Genomic DNA, 8,835 nt, shown 5'->3' on the forward strand with positions numbered 1-8,835 from the left:
AGAGTAATGCTTTGCAAGAAGAGCAAATCCTCACCGTGTACACTTCTGGTTCTGTCCTTTCACCACGCACTGACCCGCTCTGGGAGTAACTTTCTGTACATATGTACTGTATACAGTATGCCATTGTACAGTATATACTATATAGCATGCCTATCAATTTGGATTTCTGAATACAGTATTGTACTTTCGGCTAACCAGTACAGCACATTGCTTGTATTGTACCTCTCGCACACCAATTTTATTGTAAGCTAATGTGCAGTTTAATTTTTTTACTGTACAGTATTTTGTATTACTGTACTGTAATAATTTTATATGAATACAGGACATTATTTTGTATTACTGCTTATAGTTAGGTGAAAAATTTATTGTAATACATGAACATGTGTATGTGACCATCAGACATTTCATAATTTTTATGATACAATAATCAAGATATTTGGATAGAACATAAAATATATTTATTGGAATACAACTTTAGAACACAAACTGTAATAAATTGTAAATATGTATTTACATATTTAACATTTTAGTTTTTTGAGTTCTAAAGTTGTATTCCAATAAATATATTTTATGTTCTATCCAAATATCTTGATTATTGTATCAAAAATTATTAAATGTCTAATGTTCACATTGTACTACAATACATTTTTCACTTAAATATAAGCATTATACTAAATATTATTTAGTAAAATATTCATCACATTCTGCATTGCACTACTGTCCCCAATTTATTATATATTTTAGGAGTCGGAGTCTGTGCATTTTATACCGACTCCACCAAAATGAGCTCCGACTCCACAGCCCTGGTAATAAGTTTGTATGAATACAGTAAATATTTTGGGTTGTGGAACAAATTGTCTGTTTTATTTATTTCCTATAGGAAAATTCGCTTTGATATAAGAGTAACTTGGTTTAAGAGCAGATTCCAGGAACCAATTTTGCTCGTTATCCAAGGTTCTACTGTACTCCCTAAAAGGTCCCGACTGTCAATGTTTTTTATTTGCACAAAAGCGAATAATAACATGACCATACATTTGGCAGCTATCACTTGATCTGTCACCTTGTGTGCAAACCAAAGAAATTAAATTTCGATTAAAAATAAAAACCTTCATGTTTTTTCAGAAAAATGGAAAAAGATGGAAGTTCAAATTTGGAATCATATACCGGGTACAGTAACTTTATTTAGGTATACGAGAAATGTAACATTTGGTCCAAAAGGATCATAGGAAATGGATAAGGGGGGGGGGGGGGGGGGGAGGGCTGGAAGATGGGGAAAAAAAAAAAAACACACGCAATTCTCCTACTGTGGTGGCAAAGGTATTACTGCCCAGCAACTACGTTTTTATAGTCCTGCATTGACAACGTGATCTAGATGGCAGCTCCGCTTAGGTAACTCTACTCAGCCGTTTCTTCCACTGCAATTCTTACAGAATCATTAGAATTAACAATTTATATGAATTTACAAACCATATTCCTTTCAATGCATAAACAAAGGCCCAACAAAGTGGACAGCCTCCGCCGGACCACCCGACTCTGAAAGGGAAAAATCAATATCCAGGAATAAACAGATCATCTGAACTTCAGGGAAAGTTCCCTCCACATTACCAGAAGTGTGAGCCACGAGGAGCTACATACATCAGAGAACATGCTAAATAGAGCCGGACACCCGGCTACCAACCCATGATCGCCTTTACCAAACACCTAAAAAGAAGAAGGCTTGGTTGGAGTTACAAGATCTTTGCCAGGATGGGGGGGAAGGGGGTCACTTTAGTGGATGCCCCCCCTAAAAAAAAACAATACAAAACAAGAACAAACACTCCCATTCTCATTCAGGAGAGTAGGATGATTTTTTTTCCTCCATGTGCAATCCGCAGCACAGTCAGCAACTATTCTTCATTTACAGTGTTCAGTGCTACAGGATAGTAATGGATGGTCCGTGTGCAGTCTATTTTTCTTTTCACGCACCCATCGACTTGTATTGGCGAGCATCACACGTGTTAGGCACCCACCTGCCGGATGCTGCAACTTTTTTCACATACAAATTCTGAATCAGGAATAAAAAACAAAAACAAAAAAAAACAAAAAAAAAACCCCACCATCTGCTCTAACTTATTGACTAACATTGTTCCGAGTGCGGTGTGGGATTTTCAAACATTGCACTCAACTGATTAATACGCTCATATAAGGCCTAAAAAAAAAAAAAAAAAAAAAAAAAAAAAGAAAATAAGAAAGTTCCATATGCACTGCATTCCCCACCCTCCAGCCATCTTGGCATCAGTGATTGGTTGCAGTCAGACATGCCGCCAGCCTGTGTGACAGCGTATGACTACAACTACTCACAGGCGCTGTCTACAGGACAGTATCATGGTATAAAAATAAAATCATTGGCGTAGGGTCCCCCCCATATTATGACACTCAGCACAGCTAAAGCCCATGGCTAAAGGCTGCAGCCCCCAGCCGTGCATCAAAATAAGAGGAACCGCATGCCTTTTTTTTTTTGTTTAGATTAATGTTTAAAAAAAAACAAAAAACGGCGTGCGGTCTCCCCGCCCAATTCTGATACCCAGCCATGATAAAGCACGACAGCTGGGGGCTGGTATTCTCAAACTGGAGAGACCCAAGCCTATTGGGTCACCCCCAGCCACCCACGATTGTCGCATCCATTAGATGAGACAATCCCGGCCCTTCACCCAGCTCTTCCTAATTGCCCTGGTGCAATGGCAATCGGGGTAATAAGGGGTTAACGATATCAAGTCAAAAATTGTGTGATTGGTAGGGGTCTATGAGACCACCACATCACTAAAACCAAACAGAATAAAATGCTTTATTTGAAATAAAATACAGCATCCTCTTTCCCCTCTTTATTAACCCCAAAAAGACCCTTGATGTTCCGTGTGAAAACAGGTATGACCTCCTGTGAACAGTGACAGGGATCAGATATGTTTTTGGTCTCTCCGGGCACAGATTTAGCAGAGCCAGGACCGTTGTGGGACCTAGTGTAAATTACGTCAGACCTGCAGGGGTGTTTTGGAGGTAAAGAAATTTGTTAATTAGGGTGTTTTTTTTGTATTTTGTTCCAAATAAAGTTTTTTTTTTTTTGGTACTTGTGTTTATTCATAGTTTAGTAATGAGGGGGAGGGGGGTATAATAGATGCCTGCCATTACCAATCTAGGGCTTAGTGGCAGCTGTGGACTGCCATTAACCCCTGATATCACCCCGATTGCTACCGCACCAGGGCAATTGGGAAGAGCCAGGTGAGGCTACGTTCACACATCAGTTTAAATTGGAGCATGCACAGTTTCAAAAAACTGATCCGGCAGCTGCATTGTTTTTTGCCACATTGCGCCGGATCCGGCGTCCATAGGCTTCCATTGTAAATCACACCGTATCACGCCGGATCCAGCGCGATACTTTTTTTTTTTCAGAGACAAAAAGCGTTCAATGAGACTTTCCATCCGGCCGCCGCATTGAGTAATTATGACGGAACCGTCAAAAGCCGGATGCAACGCAAGGCCATCAGGCACAATCCGGCGTTAATACAAATCAATGGGGATAAAACGGATCAGGATCCGTTTTATCAGTTTTTTTTCCGGATTATGCCTGATGGAAAAAAACTGATGTATGAACGTAGCCTTAAGCGGCGGGATTTTCACATCTAATGAATGTGACAATCCCAGACGGCTGCAAGCTACTATCTATTTTTTGTTTTCTTAGGCTGGGGAGGGGGGGGGGTTGCCCAATAAGCATTGATCTCTCCAGCCGGAGACTACCAGCCCAAGCTGTCGGACTTTATCTTGGCTGGATATCAAGGGAAGGGGGAAATCACATGGCATTTTTTTAAAAAACAAATGTAAAAGCCGCATGTAGTTCCTCCTATTTTGGTACACAGCCAATATAAGAACTAGGCTGGGGGCTGAAGCCTGTAGCTATATGCTTTATCAGTGCTGGGTATCATAATATGGGGGGACCCTACGCCAAATATTTTATTTTTATACCACAATAGATGCACATAGCGCCTGTGATTGGAAGCGTCAGACACACTATCACATTGTGTTGGGGCACGTTTGACTGCAACCAACCACAGGCGCCGAAAGGGAGTGCGCAGCCTGAAAGCAGTGTACAGGCGTGCCAGAGCCACAGTAAGTGCAGCCTGCTTGCTTCCATCCCCCTATCCCTTCTACAACCATTTTTAAGTCGCCAGATTCTGGTCCCCATTGACTTATATGGGGAACGGGATCCGGCCCGGAATCGGATTTTAATAACCAGATCACTGGGATCAGCCGGTTTCGGTGATCTGCGAGTCCACTCATCCCTAGTTGGCAGCTGAAGACTCAAACATCCAGAGTGCCATAAGGCACACAGACCTGGGTCATACGCATCTTATAGTGCTGGCTCCTCCACAAACATCTAGAAAATAGGAAAATAATACATAAAATAATGAGATGGCAAAGCTGGCCTTATACATGAGATTTTAGATGACTGAAAAGGCCTTTTTCTGCAAACTATCATCACATAGTGGTGACTGATCCATGCTGACCGATGGCATATACCTGCCATAATGAGGGCTGCAGTCAGTCATTCTGTAATGACAGATGTGCCTCAAATGCAGAGACCAAGTCAGAGCGATCAGAAATGGGACTGATGCCATTGTTATCCAATAACATTACATTCACAGATCAGCGACAGATCCTTAACATCTGCCAACTTTAGATGATTTTTCTCCATAAGGCAAAGGTCCAATGAAGGTTTACATTCACAGGCAAGTCATGACTGGGCCGCTCCATGCACGTCGGTGCAGATCTTTCAGTCTACAAGGAGGCATTAGGAATGCCCCCAATAAGAAAATAATGAGAAAAAGCTCCGGAGTTTCAGAAAAGACATAGTATAAGTATCCGTCCAGTGACCGTAGCCAAAAGGCAAGATTAGCCCGGCTCTATTCCTGGACGGCTATTCCTAGTGCGGCTACTGGTGACTGACTGTGTAGCCACAGCGACAGGGAGAAGATTACGGTACCTTCTCCCACACTTCCGTTGATTTGCATCAGTTGCAATCTGTCGCCTTGAGGAAATACGATATCCTGCAAAATATTTTGCAGGATTCCGTTTTTTTCCCCATAGACTTGTATGGATGACGGATTGCGACTGATTGCCTTGTGTTGCATCCGCCGCATGACGGATCAGTTGTGGAACGACTGACCGTCGGGCGGCAGGAACACCGCATGTAGCGGTTTTTTTTTTTTCACTGCTCATGCTCAACTCGTGTCTAATCATTGAAATGAATGTCTCTCTCGGCGGCCAAACGATCACAGCTGGCCGCCCGGCCACTGAACGATCAGCTGATCGTTCACAGTAACTGTCCGCCAGTAAAACAGTTACTCAGAGGGGAAGAGGCAAAAAGCCAAAATGGCCACTTTTGACCTGGTGACAAGCCCATAAAGGAGTTGGCCACTGCCTTTTCATTGATGGCCTGTCCTTCCAATAGGTGATTGATGTTTGATCGGCCGAGTCCAACACCCGGCACCTCCACCAAGCTTGATCAGTTACGGAGCTGCCCCATAAACCGATAGCAGCCATATACAGCACTTCCGCCTCATATTGATCTGAATGGGAGACGGACGTGCAGTACTCAGCTGCTATCAGATGACGGTGCAGCTCCGAGATTGACCATTTCCAGCTGCTGCCGGGGGAACCGAGAACAGCTGATCAGTGGAGGTGCCGGGTGTTGGACCCTGGGCGATCAGACATTGATGACCTTTCCTAAGGACAGGCCATGAATGTAAAAGTAGTGGACAACCTCTTTAATGAAGGGGTTTTCTGGGACTACACAAATGTTATTAAACAATGATAGGCCACGTCCTCCACTGAGGGTGCGGACCTATGTAAGGCCACGTGCACACACACTGAGTATTTGGTGAGATTTTTACCTCAGTACTTGTGTCAACACCAGGAGTGGGTGATCCATACAGCAGTGGTGCCCATGTGTCTATTGTACTTTTCCTGTTCCACTCCTGGTTTTGGCTATAAATACTGAGGTAAAAAACTCCCTAAATACTCAGTGTGTGCACGAGGCCTTATACCATAGCCACCGTTCAGAGAATTAACCTGTCTGGTCCTCCGTCACTCTTTACATAAGCGAAACATTTAGGAAAAACATTGACTTGTCTCTCCACATGTAGATGAGGGAGGGAGACCCGGCAGTCACCGGCAGCAGCGGACTGCTCTGCATCTTCGACGTGACGTGTGGCTGAATAGTAGTCGCCCGCAGTGGGCGGACATGCATCGTCTCAGAGATTCCCTTTAAGCTCCAGAAAATTACAGAATAAGTACATCCGCCATTTTACAAAGCTCCCATAGAAAGGAACGGAGTTTGGTCTTTCAGGGTAGATCCCGGGTTATGAAATAAATATCCCAGATAGGAATCCTCCTTACACAGGAGCTGTCACCGGGTCACAGTGACAGCAGTTTTTGCTCATTTTTCTTGCTGCTCTCTTTTTTTTAATGAACCACACAATGTCAGATGGGTGGCATGGTAGCACGGTGGCTCAGTGGTTAGCACTGCAGTCTTGCAGCGCTGGGGTCCTGGGTTCAATTCCCACCAAGGACAACATCTGCAAGGAGTTTGTATGTTCTCCCCGTGTTTGCGTCGGTTTCCTCCGTGTACTCCGGTTTCATCCCACACTCCAAAGACATACCAATAGGGAATTTAGATTGTGAGCCCCAATGGGGACAGTGTTGTCAATGTATGGAACTAATAGCGCTATATAAATGAATAAATATTATTTTATTTGGTGCTGAGTTTTGTGGTCTTCCCCAGGTGGCGTGGCTAATATTTGGGGGCGTGGCTAAGCCAACATAGGTTACTGCCCAGTGAATGGCACCCCTTGGCACGGACCATAAAGAGTAGCCCTACACAGGCCCACAGCTCTGGATTATATGGCAGAGTTAAAAGACCCAGCCAGCAGGCTTTTCATATATAAAGTAAAGCCAGTGCTATCCTGGCGCTAGGATGCTGAGTGTAAGCATAGCTTCTGTTCTGAGACTGGAGGTTTTATTTCAGAAATATGTGCAAGCAAAGTTTCAGCAATGCACTGCTATTTGATTGACAGGTGCAACAGGGGCAGGAATATGTGGGTCAGGTTTTGTTATGTATTCCCGCCCCTGTCTATCCATCACCCTGTCGACATCATAGATGTTAGTTCCAGCGCAGGCAGCAGACAGGGGTGGGAATTGATAGCAAGACCTGACCCTCATATTTCCACCCCTGTTGCACCTGTCAATCAAATAACTGTGCATTGCTGGAACTTTACTTGCACATATTTCTGAAATAAAACCTCCAGTCTCAGAACAGAAGCTATGCTTACATTCAGCATCCTAGCACCAGGATAGCACTGGCTTCACTTTATATACCAAAATCCTGATGGTTGGTTCTCTTTAAGAACAGAACAGAAGACATGGGAGCAGCGGGGATAAAGGAGAGTTGGAGTAAGGGGGCGCAGGGCCTTGTGTGAGAACACCGGCATTAGATTAACATGGCTGATGCCTTCAGAGCTGAACTCAGTCAGAATTTAATACTTTTATAGATTTTTGGGTGAAAGCCAAGAGCAGATCATACATAATGGAGAAGCAGCATAAAAGCAGTGCCCCTGTCCCCCCTCCGGGGATGTCCGTACACTGCAGAAGCCATGAGCCTATATATAACCATCAGCTCCACCATAAAGGCCTCACTGGAAAGAGTGGAGTCTTCCCCAGCACCCAGGAAGCATCCAGGGCAGCACCCATGTAGGGGCCACAGAGGAGCAGGAGGGAGGGCTGTACAGGAGTCCAGTGGGCGGTGCTAGTAGTGACTGACAGCTGTCAGCATGCAGAGTAGCCTGTCAATCACTGAGTAGGCCCGCCCACCGGACTCCTGCAGGACTTCTAGTAAAACTTCCCACAGTAGCGCATGTGCTCCTCCTGCCTGTGCCATCCTGTCGGCAGATTCCAGCCTGCACATGGCAGGATCCCTTTAAAGAAAAGCTGGAAACCCAATGAAGAACACTAGACCTGAGAGAGGCGGCTGATAACAGAGAGCAGCAGCCAGCGAGCCCCGGAGATGAGGTCACAGGAGCCGGCCGTGACGTCACCCGGCCAGGCTGGTACCGGTGCCCCGGCGGTGACCTCCCCACACACCGCCCGTCCGTGCCCCAGGCCTGTCCGCCGGCCAGGAGCAGCCCCGGGACCGGAGCCGTCACCCACCTGGGCTGAGCGATCACACGTCCCGAGCGCAGGGCATGTCCCGGGATCCCGATGACGCAGTCCGCCCCCGGTGCCGGTTGCTGTGCAGGGCGCGGATGCTCGCTGCTCTGTCGGTAGGAGGCAGGGCCGGCTCGCTCTTCCTTTGCGGTAATGAATGTAATAAAGATGGCCAGAGGAGGAGGAGGGACCTCACACACTGGAGGGAAATGTTCCGTGTCAGAGGGGAACGCGCAGCGGAAACCACCCCCTACAGGCGGGCCCGCCTCTTCCGCGACTACACAGGGCTCCGGAGCAGGCCGCGCTCAGCCCCGCACTCCGGCCTGGAAGAGCAGGCAGCGAAGTGACGGCGATCCCTCCCTTTACCCGCGGCACCACTAGGGGGCGGCAGCAGTGGGGGAAACGGACCGCACAAAAACCACGCCTACTGGCCGAGAGCGCTGACCAATCACCTGGCGGCATTACGAAGCTTCACCGCCCTCAGCCCAGACAGTGGCGAGACTGGGGCGTGATCACATGACATAGTAATGGGAATACACCATTGTGTTTCTAGTCCGGCTGGTTCGCACTACTCCGCCTCCGCGTGGGGGCGTGGTGTACTCA

General features: G+C 46.2%; 1 protein-coding gene across 3 annotated transcripts in view; it reads right to left on the bottom strand.

The window, feature by feature from the left end:
* Positions 1 to 8,617, bottom strand: part of CSNK1G3 (casein kinase 1 gamma 3) — a 199,436-nt gene extending 190,819 nt beyond the window's left edge. For 2 of the 3 annotated variants that reach the window (XM_075324909.1, XM_075324903.1), the window contains exon 1: positions 8,236 to 8,617. The gene's annotated coding sequence lies outside the window, so the exon portion shown is untranslated. The remainder of the gene's footprint in view (positions 1 to 8,235) is intronic. The other variant, XM_075324915.1, reaches the window with a different exon arrangement.
* Between the last annotated feature and the right edge of the window lie 218 nt (positions 8,618 to 8,835).

This window comes from Anomaloglossus baeobatrachus, chromosome 1, assembly GCF_048569485.1.
Source record: "Anomaloglossus baeobatrachus isolate aAnoBae1 chromosome 1, aAnoBae1.hap1, whole genome shotgun sequence".
NCBI classification, from domain to species: domain Eukaryota; kingdom Metazoa; phylum Chordata; class Amphibia; order Anura; family Aromobatidae; genus Anomaloglossus; species Anomaloglossus baeobatrachus.